We start from the raw sequence: 17,552 nt of genomic DNA, 5'->3' as shown, positions 1-17,552 counted from the left end.
GCGTTCTGCCGTCCGGGCTGGCTTTGGGTCCCCGTAGGTCGCTCTGAGCGTTCCCGTCACCTCAGCGTAGTGCTGGAGTCCCGTCTCGGTACGAGTAGGTTTTGAAGAAGAAAAAAAATTACGTAGTTGAGGAAAACGAGTAACTTAACGGATTTTCATTGTGAATAAATGAGTAACCGCTTACAGTGTTCAGCGTGAGCCTCGGCTTCGCCAAGCAGGGTTTGATTCTCCTTTTTTTTTTTTTTTTTAATAATGCTTTTTTGTCTGATTTATTACTTGTAGTCACCATTTTGGGTGTTCTTGCTGGCTGCTTCAGGAACCAAAGTCTGCTTGTCCTTTCGGGGCTTTAGAATGCGTTAAAAGAGCTTTATGTGTTACCAGTTCTTGGTACAGACCTGAGTAAACGGGTTTTTTTGCATAAATGCTTTAAAGAAAGATCTAGTAAACTGTCATTTAGGTTTCCCTCGTCCATGACATGGCATCACTTGCTGAACAGCAGAACAATAGGAAGTAGGGAGCAGAAGAAGCAGGAGAGGCATGGGTTGTTCTCGTACCAGGTCCTAAATTTTAAATTACACCTATTCTTTTTCTTGCACTCTCCTCACGGCGGTCCTCTGTATGCTGTCATTCGAGTAACATGTATTTTAAAAGTCTGTGTGTTATTTTTACATTTGATAAAAAACTTTCAAAGCAAGCTGTGGTCAGTTATGACTGAAAGATGATCTGGGTCTCTTTACATAAGCTTTCATTCTGGAAATGCTTTAGCTGTTACCTGCGGAACGGTCGTAATGGGACTGGCCGCACCTTGTCTGTGTCTTAAACATGCTGTTACAAATTGCAGCACAGTTACTTCAGTGTGAATTTTTTCTTCTGGTATGAGTCAGCTACCTACTTTTCTTCTCAAATTTTACATTTGGATCCTTCAAATTGTTCATTGGACAAATTCTTATCTTGCCCGAATTCTTTTTTTTCTGGGAGGGGAAAGGGAGTGAACTGTTTTGAGTGTGGTAAGATACTGCCTCAAGTCTCCTTATGTGCAGGTACTAACTTTGCTGGTACAGCCACCCCTGGTTTCGGTGCCGATAAGGAGATCGTAATATGAAAAGCAGATTGAGGTACTGAAAGATGCCGACTGCATTTCTAATGTTTGTGTCGGGCTCCTTGCAGCTGTTCAGCATGTTGGGCTGCAGCAGCATGTAGGGAACTGGGCATGCGATACTAGTGAAGCATATATTCAAACATATTTTTGGTGAAATCATCAGTCTGCTTGACAGTGTTTGGGAGAGTGTGTTTAAAACTGCTGGTGATAGTGTCATTTTGAGACATTTCAGAAAAACAGAATTGTGTGCTTTAAAAATGGATAGCTTCTCAAAGGTGGTTTTAAATTAGAGCTTCCTCTCTCTTCTTGAATATGTATAATTTTAAAATCCTCTTCTTGGTGACAGGGAAATCAAGTATTTGATTAGAGTTGCAACAGAAAAAAAGGGTGAGCACTGTATATTGTCTCTTTTTTTTCTTATTGTTCATTTAGTGCCTCCTTTCCCTTGTACTTCCCATTTACCTTCCAGATTTCTGAAAACTTTATCTTTTAAATATGCTGTGTAATTGTCCTTGGATAATCACTAAAATACTTAAAATAGAAACGTCCATAGATGCTTTTGTAGCTCATAGTATACTTGTACATATGTTATCTTAAATTAAGTGGATGGAATTAGGATTGAAGTTAAAGGTTCCATTTATGTCCCTTTATTCAAAGGAGTCAATTAAATTGCAAAAGCAAATGTGTAATAACAGTTCGTTTCCCTGAAGCTATGGTAATGTATGTATGGATGTTATATCTTGCAGTGGGGAGTGTATGAAACAGGGTTCAATGTTTGTATATTGTTGTATGCAAATATTGAAAAAAATTCTTACATTGTTTCAATATTCCCCAAATGGTACATATTGATGGATGAATAAAAGGCTTTTTGAGTAGTTTATAGTATTTATACAGCTCAAACTTTCTTTAGGAGTGAAGTTATTTGCTATCTTTTAGTTAATTTTTGTAATTTTTTCCCTTAATCTTATAGGTTTAAAGCAAACTTTGTTATAGGATTCTAATTCTTATTTTAAGTAGCACAAATCTTTTAAGTCTATTAGTATACATCATGTTTTTTAGAGTACTTTGAAGAATGGGTGGCAGGACTGCAAATGTTTTGGTAAAAATACTGGGGCAGCTTTTTCTTAAATGATGTTATTTTCTACGTACAGATATGTAATGAATAAAAGCAACACAGAAAAGAACTAAACTTTAATTCGGTTTGTGCAAATGTATGTTCTAAAGCCATTGGTGATAAAAATCCAGTTTAAGAATTGTAGGAGCTAGTGTCTTTAGTAGGACTGCAGTCTTCACTTTTTTTTTTTCATTGCTTTTAGAGCAGCCTCTGAGGTGCAGTATGGCAATTCAAAAGTAGACAGCAGCTTTGTGTCCTAATTGTAGAAGTTAATTGTCTGTCATTAAAACTACAAGGAACTGTTTTGGAGGACAGTCTTACAGGAATCTTGATGGAGTGAAAGTCCTTCTAGTGAGTGAAGGAGATCTGTAGTATGTGCTGTAGTGACCTGCTGCAGGCTTAACCTGGATTTCATGCCCTGCTCCAATAAAAAAGCCAGTCCAGCCCTGTGGTGCCCTTTGCCACAGGGTGAGGCACGGGGTCTCGACTGGTTCCTCTTAGAGGATGACCAGGTATGGCTCCACGGAGGTTTTCTTAACATATTTGCTGCCAAATTTGACCCGGCTGAACATCAGATCAGCTGAATAACAATGTCAAGCATCACAGCTGAGCTTTACCTGGTGTATTGCCTGCAGCGAAATTGCATTCTGTTCTCAAGTTTTTATTTTAATCCCTCTTATTTTTAAGTTTGTGGTCTCTGTGGTTGAAAAGAATCTTCCTGGATTTTTATTGAATGGTGCTGTCTTTCCTGCCCCCCCCCCCCATCAGCGCAGTACCTGTAGTGGACTTTAAAATCTGCTTAGCGCAAACTGTATGTGAATTGATGTGGTTTATTTTTACAGCAGAAAGGTGTACAAGGCGGCAATTGACTCTAATGGCAGACACCAGGAAGGGAATGCAGGCATGACATGTTGAACATCAGACTTCAGATAAAGAAACTGTTGCTCGTCTCTAGTGGTGGTAGGGTAGTTGTTTGGTTTTTTTTGACCAGAATATGTCAGTTATTTCCTGCATAAAAGCTGCTTTGTGTGGCATTTTGGTGCTCCCTCAGGAGCATTGCTCAACTCGGATATTAAACCTACTTATTTGACTTATGCCAGACTTGGAAAATATGCCAGTGGTTTTTAGTTTGTTGGACTAACGTACAGATTTTGGTTTTTTTATTTGTATTTTTTAACTGACCAGATCAGACTCCTTCAAAGCTCACTGGGAACCGAGTGCCAGGTACGGGCAGACTGAGGCGGCAGGATGTTAAGGGGCTGGAGCTGCCAGGCTGGGCTTTCTGTGCTGGCAGCATGTGCTGGTCGTGTGCTAATGCCTAAGTGGTGCACAGTTTCAATGGGATTTATCTTGCACTGCTTTCTTTTGTTCACTCTCCTCTCCTTTCTGTTTTTATAATACAGCTACAGTCGGAAATCTGAGAGGGAAGCCTGTTCTGTGGAGCAAGGCTGCCTATTTCAGTGGCAATTTGGAGTGTTTCCAAATATTCATTTTTCCTGTTTATCAGATGTGGTTTGGATGAGAATAAGAAACTACTGAATGTCACTGTTAGGCAGTATCTAACTTTTTAATTACAATGGCAAAAAATGATACAATTGAAGACCTTGAACTGTAGTAACATCCCTTGGTGCTTTATTGGAAGCTTTCTTAATCTCTCAGAAAGAGACTTATGTGGTGGGACTCTCTTGGTGGGGAACCAACGGTAAGCAAGCTAGCGCTCCCCTAGTCACCCTCAGAAACTACGAGAGGTGATGTAGGTCCCAAACACAAGTGCATCTGGAGAGCTTTTTAATTCCAGCTATTACAGTTCTGTGTTGGAAGTATTGCTGTAGAAGAAGGGACAGATTCTTTCATTCCAACATACTGACGCATTGTAATTGAAATAATGAAAGTACATTTATGTGCTGATCTTTTCCTTGCACCCTTCAAACAATCAAATCTACATCCACTTTTTTTTTTCCTGGAGGGTCTGTATGAGTTCTATAAGAAACAGAATGTTGGAAAACTAGTGGATGCCCAGTAAACTACTGGTTTGCTTCATCTCTAATACGGTATGTCATAGTCTCAACTTACTGGTAAAAGCATATTGCAAGAATGATGATGGTTCTCTCTGAAAAACTTTTATTTAAAGAAACTGAGAGATGGGGTTCCCTTCGGAGGGAAAAGAGAGAAGGCAGCATGTGTTTTAAGTTAGATAAAATAATGAATGGTTTGGGTAATGTATAATATGTTGGTGCTATTCTTGTTTCACAGTATTTGAAGGAGACGTGGAATTTTTGTGGTGAACAATAAGGAAATATTTTAATGTAACATAGATAAACTGCATAACCTGTTGTCAAAGGAAAAAGATAAGTTAAGAGCTTAATATCTGTTCTGTAATGTTACCAAAACCAGTCACTTGTGATTAACGATTGTAACAAGTTGAGTGCTCTTCTATTCTAGAAGTTAGGCTGCTCTGTTACAGATTAGGCCAAGCTCTGCAGTGCATGCAAAAGAGCTTGCTTTTGCTTAACTTTGGAATTTGGGGGTTGCTTTTTTTAAAACACTTGGCCCTTCATGAGGTTGACACTAGATTAGTTTTAGTTTGCCTGTGTTAATGGGTTTGTATTGATTGAGTTACTTCAGATCATAGATCACTTATTTTGTCAATGCTTATATCAAACTGATTTTTAGTGAGATGTACATTGAGTTTGGGAGTGCCACAAATAGAGGTAATTAGTCCTGTGGGAAATTTTACTTGGCAAGTAGTGAAACAACAGATCTGGGCTTGATTAGTTCTGTATGGAGCCTTTGCAGGAGATCTATCATGAAGTTTATGCTGTTAGTTTTCACTGTAAACTTCTGAAGAACTCTTCTCTCAGTTTAATAGACATGGGTGGGAGGGTTGGGAAGGGTTGGCTGAATGTTCACATGTGTTGATTTTAAGTCTTTTGAACCGAAGCAGTTGGTGCAGATTACAGGCAGGCGGTGAGAGCCGCAGAGTCATCACTCGAGCATTTGGCTTGTGACTCCTGTCAACAATAGCGTGGAATTTCTAAATGCCACAGACTTTATTTATGTATGTAATATGCGGTAATATCATCTTAAAATATATATGCCCTGAGTCTCTTTTGGATCCATTATCATAGTAGTTAGAAAGTTTCTAATTAAACTGTATCTACATAATGAGGTTTGCATGATGTATTGCATGAAGTCTTGTGCTCTTTAATTTTACTGGTAAACCACTCATATAACTCTCTTCCCATCTGCTTCCTTCCCTTCTCACCCGGTTAGGTGGCTTTGAGCCTTAGAGGTTTTTAAGAACATGCAGCTGAGTGAGTCCTCCTGTGGTCCTTGGACTTCGTTTGGTGTGATCTTTTGTGATCTTGTCACAGATCTGTTATTTTCATAGCTAACAGCAAAGGTGGAGCTGGCATAGCTGTGAGTTAGTGTTTCATTCTTACCTGAAGCCTTTGACAAGTGCAGAGAGGAGAGTGTGAGAATAGTTTTGCAAAACACCGAAGACTGGATCTGCTTTTATAAATTAGAATAATATATATAAATAATGGGGGCATGTACTGCTGTGCTTGATGAGGGAATAGGGGGTCATTTTTGAGAAGGTGCACATCATCAGAGAATGCTGCTCTTGGTCAAATGACAGTGAGGTAGAGTGAGGTAGTATGTTCACTCCAGCTCTTGGGTATTTGATTCTTCTGTTTTAAAGACTTTTTGAAGTTTTCCTAAAAAAACCCAAAACCAACCACAAAACAATGGAGATGTCCTTTACTACCGTTGGAATCTGAAGAGCTGTAATTTGCAGATTGCTGTAGCAGAAGCTGTGAAAGATCTCTTGTTTCTTAAGAATAGATTCTTTTAGTTATACTGAAAATTGGAAACTATCGTGGAAACATAATGAAGCTACAGTGTCTTGGATTTGCATATGGTGAGGTTGTACCCCAACAGTAGGCTACAACAGCCAACATGGTGATAGGCATTTCACAAGATGTCCAGGTTACAGCCCACATGTGCCCACTTTGGCATTAAAAGGTGATTGCTGTGTCACTGAGTACCAAAATGGTTATAAAAATCTGGCTCTTTATTGAACTTGTTGACTTATAAGCCATTCATTGGTGTACCTGAAATAACCATAGAAGCAGATCATTATGAATAGCCAGTTCATACTGACATGCTTGCATCTTCCAGCAAAATAACCTTCCATAGGCAAGTAGTGGGGCAAGGAGAAGCGGGATATCAATTGCTGACGTCTGGGTAGCAGCGTCTTCTAAAGAAAATACTCCCCTCCCCATCCCCCCAACTGCTTTCTTGGGAACAGGATTCTTTCTTTCTGCTATGGACCCTTATAATTGTGGAGCTGTGATGATGTGGGATGGAGATTGGGCTGCTGTAGTTGGATGAACCAAGCGTGTGAGGCGGTGCACGGGCTGCTGGTGTAGATTGTGTCTTCCCACCTCTGCCGTGGGCAGCTCCAGTTCCAGAAGGGTATAGTCTTCTTTCATCATCTTTTATTTGGATTTAAACATAAAATTAGTTTAGCGAGAACTGGAAAGAAGGATCATGAGTATTGGTCCTAACAATTGGCAACCAGTGTGTGTGTATATATATATATTTTTTTTTTTTTCAGCAGAAATTCTGGAGTGAATTCTGAGCTCCAGCCCCAAAAGGCAACACCTCCTGCCCTTCACAGGATCTCCTTTGTTCTGTGCTGAAAAAATGAGTGCTGTCTTCAGTCTTTACGATTTGCCTGCTGTGCTGTTTTTTTTTGTCTTAGAATAAAATGTTTGCCTTGTCTATATTTTTGCTGTACAGCCTGTCTTTCAAGCTTGGCTCTGGTTCTTAATTCCAGAGGATAATCCTTTAATTTCAAAGTGTGATGTTAATCTGAATTTTCCTACAAGAGTCTGTAATATTAGTGATAGGTGGACTTGTCTAGCTTCCTTTCATGGCTGCCTTGGAAGCAGCAGAAGTGTGATAGTTATTTGTTGCAGTGTTGCTCATATAGAGTATGCTGCTTGGGGTGCGTGGAGGGAGGGACATAAATAACGGAATGGTCTCGTTATGTGTTCTGTTTGCTGAGTGTGAAAAATGGTTAAAATTTTTAAAACAGAAGTGGAATTAGTTACAGGCAGACAATTGCAGTTTTCCAAATAGTCCTTTTCCCTCTAGACTCCTACATACAAAATAAAACTCCCTATGTCCAGTGTCAAGCCTAATGCCACCCTAGTTTTTGCACACATTAACTGATTTGTAGCTGAATATGAAAATAATAAAATGGGAATGGCTGATAAACATGACTGACTGCAGAATGTCAAGATTGAAAGCAAACTGTAGGGGGGAGTTGGTACTTGTGTGTGTTTTAATTTAATTGTCCTCTCTTTTATGTGCTAAAAATGGGCTCTAATGCATGCATGTGTACTTTTAAGTAAGGAAGAGCTTTTCTGACAGAATGCTGCAATATGCTAGCAGAGAGAGTGATTCCTGTGGGGTTTTGTAACCTGTTCCTGTTCACAAACTTCTGAAAAATTCAGAGGGAACTTCAGGGCAGAAGCTGCTGCTCCATTTCCTTCCCCACCCACATGAAGACTGCATACAGTTATCAACAGTGCCTGGAAGAGTGGGCTTGGGGTCAGATTATGCACTAGAAGAGTAAGTGGTGGAGGTGAAAGACAGAACATGGGCTATTCATGGATATCAAGATGTCTAGTGACATGCTAGAAACAACGTACTGCACTGTCTGCTTCTGGGACAGCAGTGCAGAATATGTGCAGTTGTTGAGTGCACTGAAAAAAATGGTGGATGCTATGTGCCATGTAGTGTTAAGGAAGAGGAGATGAACCTGGAGCTAAACTGTTCTTCAGGGGAAGGTGAGAGAAGAGGTGGAGGTGGCCAGGAGGGTGTGCAGCGTTCAGCAGCTCAGAGCTTGGGCATAGTGTCTTCATGGGAAGGCACCCATTTATACAGCTACACTAGATGCAGACTGTGACAGTGCATTCTTCTTTGTTAACAAACAGTCTGGAGACAGGGAGGAAAAACTATGGAGTTGGAAACTTTCCTGGGGCTGAAATTGGTGATCAGAGTGGAGTGGCATCACGTTTCTGTCTTAGGGAGGGAGTAGGGAGGGAGAGGTGAGTCAGGAAGCTGGGTCCGGGAACAGGAGGACAGATCTTGCAGGTCTTGTTTCCAGCACTGAGTTTTGACAGTCCTCATAGAAATTCTGGAAAAACCCTAGACCTGGCCTGGAAGGAACCCCTTACGTCTGAGAGCAGGAATAAAATAGGAGCGTGAAAGGTTGAATCTAATTTTGTGCATTTGAAGAACAGTACCTGAAGAACAACAGTTCAGGTAGATAAGTAAGTGGTAAGTACACGCTTTGCAGGTAATTTTCAGTGCAGTAGCAGTTCTTTGAAAGAAAATTTTGAGAAATTTCCTCATATCTGATAAAGTGGGGTTTTTATTAAAAAAAAAAAAAAAAGGGTGGGGGTGGGGGTGGTGGTGTCTTCCTTGCTTTTAAGGGTGAGTGTGATGAGGCTCTAACACCTTTCATGCTTCTGCAGGACCTTTGCCTGGCCAGTGCAGATTCTAAAAGAATAACCTATAGTGGATGAATATCCAGATACGTTCCTTAACCTTTTTGCTGATGTTAAATAACATTGTTTGTGGTCTCTGCATGTGATAACTATTCTGTGAAAAATTCAACTTTCAAATATTTCTGCAGAAACATCAGAAATGTCTTAACCATAAGGAAAAAAAATTATTAATTTTATAGCTACACATACTGATAACCTCTGTTTTTCTGAAATTGTTAAAATCCAGAGAATTCTGTGGCAGTACAGAGTCCTTGAATAAAGAGATCTGAGGTACTAGCTGCTTTTGAGATACAGGAAAATTGAGGATGGACTTGCAGCATTGCTGTCTTAAAGTCACACATTAGTTCTGATTGCAACTTTTTGTAGGTTGCACAGTAGTTGTGTAAGTAATGGCATTTATCAAACCTGATTCCCACCCTCTGCAAGGGTCTTTCCTTTATTGTGGAATTATCCGCTGTCTAAATGCGAATTCAGCTTGGTGGTATGCTTGCAGTTAGGGTGCTGTCCTAGGATGAGGTAAATAATGTGTTGTACAAAAGTTGTAATCTGCATGTCTCCTGCCAGTCTGCTGCCATGAAGAGTCTTAGACTTGATAAGCTCAAATGATTTGAGGTAAAAATGTTGGGCTTTCTGGGCATGTGTTGGGGGAAGGGGAACTGCCAGATCTTAAACATTTGAAATATGACCAAAGGGCCCATCCCAAAGGGATGTCAAATCTCATTTAAAAATTCTCATTTTGAAACTGAGTAAGCCTATGAAGATTATGTTTAATCAATATATAATTGTCTCTCTCTTTTATGCTTGTTTAAAGTATTAACAAAGTCAGGCAGCAGTTTGGTTTGTAATATTATAAAATACTCAGAATTGTGGATTCTGACTTTACGTAGACGATGGTAATCAGTTCACCCTCCTCAATTCAAGTCTTGGAAATGTTCTTTAAGGTTCAATACAGACAAAATTTATCGAAGTTTGTTCAAGTAAGGTAATGAAGCTGAGGCAGGAGCATCAACATACTTAACTTTGCTGCTAATAAAAGACTTTATTTCTGGTATCCTTCCACTGTAAAGCAGTCTTGAGTTTAGTGTAGAGACACCCACCTTGAGTGAATGGATGGGAATAAAGTTTCAGGCTTCATAGAACTCATCCCACCAGTGCTCTGACGCTCATGCTTGTCTCCCCGCTGTCACCCCTCATCTTTTCTTTGCCAGCTTGGCAAGTAATGCTGTGTGTTACTGCTACATGCAGGCTGATAACCGTTCAGGAGGGTTTTGTGTTCTGGCTGGCTAGCCTGCTGTTCTCTCTTGTCTCCTCTGAGGCTCAACAAATGGTTTTGGAGACCTTGTCAAGGCCCTATAATAGCACATTTGGGATTACAGCATAGCTTTATTCATAGCTACAATTTTTTGTTAGGTACAAGGTCACTTGTGAACTAGTTGCCAACTTTTCTGTATTTTAGGCTTCCCATCTGAGAAGCAGCTATTTGAATAAATATACTGAATTTTTTTGCGTAAGCATATGAAGTCCTTAGTAGCTTATATAGGGAAGGTACTGGAGAGACAGTTTAATAGTTTGTTTTTTTTTTTACAGAGAATTCTACTGATGTTGCCCTATTGCATGTGTTTTGCATACCCTAGTGAAAGACTGACTTAAACATATGAAGATTGGGATGCCAAAGTGTCCTTGTAAAATTCTATGCAACACTTGAGTGAAAAGATACTGCTGTTTAGGCAACAGTTTCTATTCAACTGTATCTTAACTACTTTGAGTGTTGAGTGGTAGTATGGCAAAACATATTGTGCAGTCAGTTCAGAATTTGCAGGAAAATAACTATAAGCCAGGATTAAAGCTGCAGATATATTCTTTAAAGGACAAAATGTTCAAGAGAACATAGTGATTTTCTCAACTACAGATGATAGCCTAGACATCCAAAATTAAAATTAGTCTTGAAAAAATGCACATGTTTTGTGAACAGGGAAGAACACAACTAAAGGTCACTGAAACAATCTGCCTGTTTTTCTGGGAAAGCTCTGTGCTGTGTGCTTGTAACACCTTGCATACAAGATGTTGACATTTGAATAAAGGACACTTGAGAGTTGTGCTAAAAAAGAAGATGCAATTCATTATTGTCTGTGTGAATAATACGTGCGGCTGAGAACTTGGAAAAAGGACCTGAATTGCAGCAAACCCCTGATTCCATCTTGTGTTTCTGGCCAAGATGTGTTTTCTGGGCAAGGCATAGCCTTACCCTGTGACAGGGAGGCCTAGCTGCAGGTGTAATTTCAAATTTCAGTGTTTGCATTTGGACACTGGATAATCCCACAACGAAGCCTTGGAAAGTCAGGTTTCAACTCTGTTGTTTTCATGGAACTGCTGTGCACGATATGGAGCATAACAAAAGCAACTGGAGCAAGCTCTGCTTGGGTGGACTTCAGGACAGCAACATGGGCAAATTTGTCCCGGATTTAATTTGAATCTTATCTAACTTTTTGTACTTGAACTATTTGGTGTTCAAACTCTCTCTTTTCTTTTTGGGTGAATGTCAGTCCTGTATAAGAAAGGTTGAACAAAACAACTTCTCACAATTAAAGATGCTAACAGTGTCATTCACTGTTCTGTTAATGTTACAAAAGCTCAACTGAAAGCTTACATGTCTCTGCCAGATGTGTGTCAGATACAGAAAGACTCAAAAAAGAGTAGCTGTTGCAACGCTGGAAGCTCTGTGGGTAGAATTCTAGGCATATGTAAGGGGGGAAAAAATAGCATTGGGACTGCATTTCCATCTGCCTGACTAGTTTGCCCATGCTGTGTGAGATCAGAGAGGCTACAAAGCGGAAAATACAGCAATGAACAGCTCGTTACCCTCATTTCATTTAGGGGGATGCTCTGTCAGGGAGGGATGCCAAGACAAAACTTTGGGACAGTGAGTAACTACTTACTGAAACAGCTAGTCAGGGCACCCACAGCAGGAGAATCAACTTGGGACTTGGCCTGCAGTAGGATGAAAGAGCAGGTTCAAACTGTTACTACTGAGGACTGTTTGTGACAAACATGGCTTGTACTTGGCTCCTGGAGGGATGCTGCATCTATACAAGGTTGAGAAATCTGCTTGAAGTACCACTTAACTTCAGTTAAAAAAAGAAAAAAAAAAAAGGATGGTGGTGATGGGAGGCTTCTTAAAGCTAAAAGAGAGCCAAGAAGGTGAAGTGTTGCAGGCTGCTTGGGAACCATTTTTGAAGCTTTGCTGGGCTCTCACTGAGTATGTATCACTCATCAAGACACACTGTAAAACCATCAATTAAGAAAATCTGGCATGGTAAAATAGTAGAATAAAGGAAGCCCTTGGGAGTGAGGATATATTCTTCGAAAAATTAAACCTTCTATGAATGATGAATATAGAAATAGAAGGTAAGTGACGGTAGCAAGGTGTAAAACTGTAGTGTGAAAGCCTCCTTGGCAACTTCCCCCCCATATAAGCCCTCTAAAGCACACACACAAGGGCATGAGAAGGGCATGAAATTGATCTTCCTTTTTCTCCCTCTTTTCTGATACATCAGTAGCACCATGCTGTCTGTAGAAGCAGGGCACCACTGACTTGGAAGGAGTGTTTAGAGAATCACAGAATCACTAGGTTGGAAAGGACCTTCAAGATCATCAAGTCCAACCACTAATCCAGTGCCACCATGACCCTTAAACCATGTCCTGAAGTGCCACATCCACACATTTTTTGAACACTTCCAGAGATGGCGACTCCACCACCTCCCTGGGCAGCCTGTTCCAATGCCTGACCACTCTCTCAGTGAAGAAATTTTTCCTAATATCCAATCTAAACCTCCCCTGGCGCAACTTGAGGCCATTTCCTCTTGTCCTATCACTAGTTACTTGGGAGAAGAGACCAACACCCTCGTCACCACAACCCCCTTTCAGGTAGTTGTAGAGAGCGATAAGGTCTCCCCTCAGCCTCCTCTTCTCCAGACTGAACAACCCCAGTTCCCTCAGCCGCTCCTCATAAGACTTGTGCTCCAGACCCCTCACCAGCTTCGTTGCCCTTCTCTGGACACGCTCCAGCACCTCAACATCCTTCTTGTAGTGAGGGGCCCAAAACAGAACACAGGATTCAAGCTGCAGCCTCACCAGTGCCGAGTACAGGGGCATGATCACTTCCCTACTCCTGCTGGCCACACTCTTTCTGATACAGGCCAGGATGCTGTTGGCCTTCTTGGCCACCTGGGCACACTGCCGGCTCATGTTCAGCCGGCTGTCAACCAGCACCCCCAGGTCCCTTTCTGCCGGGCTGCTCTCTAGACAATCCTCCCCAAGCCTGTAGCGTTGCATGGGGTTGTTGTGACCCAAGTGCAGGACCCGGCACTTGGCCTTATTAAACCTCATACAGTTGACCTCTGCCCATCGATCCAGCCTGTCCAGATCCCTCTGCAGAGCCCTCCTACCCTCCAGCAGATCAACACTCCCACCCAACTTGGTGTCATCTGCAAACTTACTGAGGGAGCACTCGATCCCCTCATCCAGATCATCGATAAAGATATTGAACAAGACCGGTCCCAGAACCGAGCCCTGGGGAACACCGCTTGTGACTGGCTGCCAGCTGGATTTAACGCCGTTCACCACAACTCTCTGGGCTCGGCCATCCAGACAGTTCCTCACCCAGAGAAGATGCAATTAAAGCAAGAGAATAGCTTTGGTTTTGTCTGTGCATCATGAAAGAACTTAAAGAATTGGAGGCGAAGGAATGCATCAAGTTGGGGAAGGGATGGTTTGAACAAACTGAAGTGAAGAGCAGTCAGTTGTCCAGATGATATGTGTTTGCACATGTGAAGGACTTCAGGAATGAAGCACGCAAACTACTAACCAGAAAGTATAACCCCATGCTTTAAGTTGTCCTAATCACAGAAGACTGGAAAGAGGCAGTGATGAGATCAGTTTTTAAAAGGAATTACTGAAAGAGTGGTAACTGCTCACTAGTAAGCTGAACCAAGAGCAGAGATAGTGGACATGTGAAAGGTGCTGAGTTGAAGAGACAAGCAGCCTTATAAAACATTCAACATCTCCCAAGTCTGTTAAAATCCTTTGTCTGAGTTAACATATAGGTTAAGGCAACATAGTTGATGTAATCTATCTAGATTTCCAGAAGGCATTCTGTGAAGTCCCCTACCACAGACTTAAGCTGAACTTAAGAGACAGTCCTTCTCTCGATAGAGAAACTAGTTAAAGATGCAAATTAATGGTGAGAGGGCATTAGTGGTATCTCTTGGGAATTTGTGCTGCTCAAAGGTTTTGTTTGGAAATCACTGGAAATCCCAGTCATAAATTGCTGGGAAACAGCTTTGCTGATGAGAGAGTTACTTGGGGTAGTGAAGGCAAGGACTGATTGTGAAGGCTTGTCCCTCTATGAAAAAGTCTTTCTCCAATAATATATATTATGCTCATTGATGTGAAGTGATATGTATGGGAAAAAGGTCCTTTCTTTACTCACACAATGGTAGCCTCTGAATTTATTTTTACTTAAGAAAAAGGTTTTGGAGTTTATAATGACAGTTTTGTGAAAGTACCAGCTCAGTGCAAGTAATTGCTAAAAAGCAGAGAGATCACAGGATTTACTAGGAATGGAGCAGAGCACAAAGCATGGTGTCATTGTTGCTGTAAATCCTATTTTCAGTATTACAGGCACTTTTAATCCCTTCATCCCAGGCAGGGTATAATAGACCTGAGGAGGGCCAACAAGGATACTCCAGAAACGTGAACCAGTGACTGTATGAAAACTCAAGTCATTCCCATAGACAAGGACTCTTCTGTCTGTGAGAGCGAGGGACAGGGAGAATCTCTAAAGTCCTGAGTGTCACTGAGAAGAGAGGAAACAGTTGTTCAGTGACTGGATAAATTTATGAAGGATAAGTCATCATCTTTCATAAGTTCATTAAGGGCTATTAAATAAGACAATATCATTTGTGGACCTGTAGCTCCTACAGTAGTATGTTTGTGACTGCGGGACAAATGTGTGACTTAAAAAGCTTCTCCTCATAAAAGTATTTTTAAGGCAGCAAATAATGTTGTTTCTTCCATGTAAACCAAATAACTTCACAGATTTGTCTACTGAAGAAAAATGTACCAAAACAAGAAGTTACCCAATGAAATTACGGTTTTCTGAAGTGCTTTAGCCCTGTTTGTTTGCTTTTCATTGTTTGCTTTTCAGAACAGACACTTTGAAATGCTGTGCTGTCTTTATGCAACTTCTGGTTTCTGAAGTAGTACAAATATTGAGGTGACTTAAGAACAATCTGAGAGAAGAAGGAAAGTACAAATGAACTACAGCAATCTTTTCCTTTATAGAGAATTTGCATAGGTATCTCTTGTATCGCTTTATATAAAAGTACTGGTAATATTGTCATGTCCTTTAATAAAGCAGCACGGAGTTTTAAGCCCAGAGTGTGGTGTATTGCTGCACCTCAACTAGCCTCATCATAGAAATGATCTTCGTAGTTGTGTGGTTTTAAAACTTAGTTTTTAGGCTGACTGTCAAATTACAGTTTTGTGGGAGAAGGGAGGAGAAGATACTTAATCAAATCCCAGGGATTCTTGCTTCTGTGGAACTTCTGTGCTGGAGTTAGTTGCAGGGCTAGGTGGGGGGGTTGGCTTGTTTTTATTTATTTATTTTTTTAATTATGGCCAGCCATATTCCCTGTGGTTTTACCACCATCAGAAAGCAGGGAGTTAAGTGAGTGGCATCTTGATTTTTTTTCTCTCTTTCCTTTACCAATTCCTTGATTGTCTTTTGCTCTTACATGAAGAGCTCGTACTTCAGCGCTGGTTTTGATACTTAACCATACCCCACTGCAGACTAACAAAATTTGTTAACCCAGGAAAAACGTGGCTAACGTTTTGCCGAATGTGGGAGATGAATCATGTCATAGAGGAGTGTGGCACAGATCAGAGCTGGCAGAAGGGGAGGGATTTTCTGGCTAAGAGCAGCAAGGCAGAGATGTCAAGAAAAGGTTTTTCTTTTGACAGCAGCAAATTCTTAGATCAGAAGAACCACATGTACAGTGTATCATTGAATTTACTTGGTTACTTTGAACTTCTTGCCAAACTGCATGTTATGGCAAAAGGTGTTAATTAAAAAAAAAATCAAATAACAAAAGGAATAAAGTGAATCAGTAATTGTTGTATACCACATAATACCAGCTGTCTCAGAAGCCCTAGTGTTTATTGGCTTGCTGTTGGTGGTTTTTCCTCCAGCTGTGGAAATGACCTTTTCTTTGCCCACGAAAAGGTCTGATTACTGAAGTATTTGTTTTGAAGTAGAAAATATTCTCAGCTTAAGCCTTGCTATCTGGTAAGAATAATGATGCTGTTCTGCCATAGCAATCTTGCCATGTCCTGTAAGTATTTTGGGATGGAAAAAGTATGAATGCCTGAGTTAGACCATTAATGAATTCAGTTCTGTTAGTGCATCTTCCCCTGTGATAATTTCTGTGTGTTAGCATTTTGGTGAATAATACGGCTTTTCATTTTCACATGACATTTTGTAAATTTAGATCTGAGTCCATGAAACGTGCTTCAGTCACAAATGGTGTTCCCTTGTACTCTTCTATCCTTTTGTAAAGTGTTTTTTTTGTCTTAAAGCACACCATATCTAAAAATTGCATACTAAAATGTTAGCAAGACTTAGTCATGCTGAAGCACTATTTTCCTTTCAGGGTAAAATGTATTTTGGGGGGCAGCTAATAGCAACAAGAAAGAACACAAACTGCCGTTTTCTCCAGCTTCTGAATATGCTGTCTTTTACCTGTTTGCTGGTTTTGTGCATCATGTACATATCTTTAAAAGGAAAAAAACCCTAACCATGCAAATTTGTTGAAATGTTGGCTTAGAGATAAGTCTTCAATTTTTTTCTCCTGCTAGGTTGTGTAGTATTTACATTTAAATATGATTTTTTTCTATTAGTCCTTCTTAAAGTTAAACTTTAATTCAGCTAGCAATTTTTGACAAACTTGAAGATAATCGCTACCTAGCATTAAGTTAGTAATATATTTTTGTTACCTCTCTGGAAGAAAAAGAGGGAAAGGAGAGAACAACAGGGTAACTAAAATTAAATATCAAGTTTCTGTCAACTTTTCTGTTTTGCAATTTATTTAAATTTAATGATATGACTATGCAAACATTTCCTAAGGCTCACCAAAACTTAGCATGATCATACAGTACATCGATTGAAACTTGGATTGATGTAGCTGTAATCTATGGTATGTCTTCATAAAATTAAGGGCTGTATTGATTATTGGGAGTTGTTGCTCTGGATCATATGAAAGGTCTATCTGGTGGTCTCTGACAGTTAACTCTAACAGATCTTTAGGAAGTGAAGCAAGAGTAGAGCAAGCATGTGGTGGTGCTTTCCTACCAACACATTTCTGCATCGTCTGGTGTCCAGAACTACTATCTTAGGGTGAAATTGAAATTTGAGGTTCTGAATTTCCACTGTATTGTTCACTTGTAGCTTGTTCCTGTACTGTTTAAACACAAAGGAAGAAGAACTTAAGGAGAAAAAGGTTGTGATCCATTTTTTTTTTTCTTACAGTAGTTTTATGCTGTTTTAGTCTGTCATATTCTCTCTGTGAAACCAGGCAAGATGTAGCTGGTCTTCCAGATAATAGTTACATACCAATATCATTTGAGAGCCCCTGCACATCGGCAACACCTACGAAAATGAGGACATGCCCTTGGAAATGGACCTGTTGGAGAAGACAGC

General features: G+C 40.3%; 1 protein-coding gene across 2 annotated transcripts in view; it reads left to right on the top strand.

The window, feature by feature from the left end:
• Positions 1-17,552, top strand: part of CDK8 (cyclin dependent kinase 8) — a gene marked incomplete at its 5' end in the record, with an annotated part of 82,803 nt that overhangs the window by 339 nt on the left and 64,912 nt on the right. The gene's annotated exons all lie outside the window — the stretch shown is intronic.

The sequence above is a fragment of the Phaethon aethereus genome (genome assembly GCF_964289735.1).
Source record: "Phaethon aethereus genome assembly, chromosome: 1".
In the NCBI taxonomy this organism is placed as follows: domain Eukaryota; kingdom Metazoa; phylum Chordata; class Aves; order Phaethontiformes; family Phaethontidae; genus Phaethon; species Phaethon aethereus.
The sequence above is the reverse complement of the archived record's forward strand: the minus strand, read 5'-3'. Positions and strand labels throughout refer to the sequence as shown.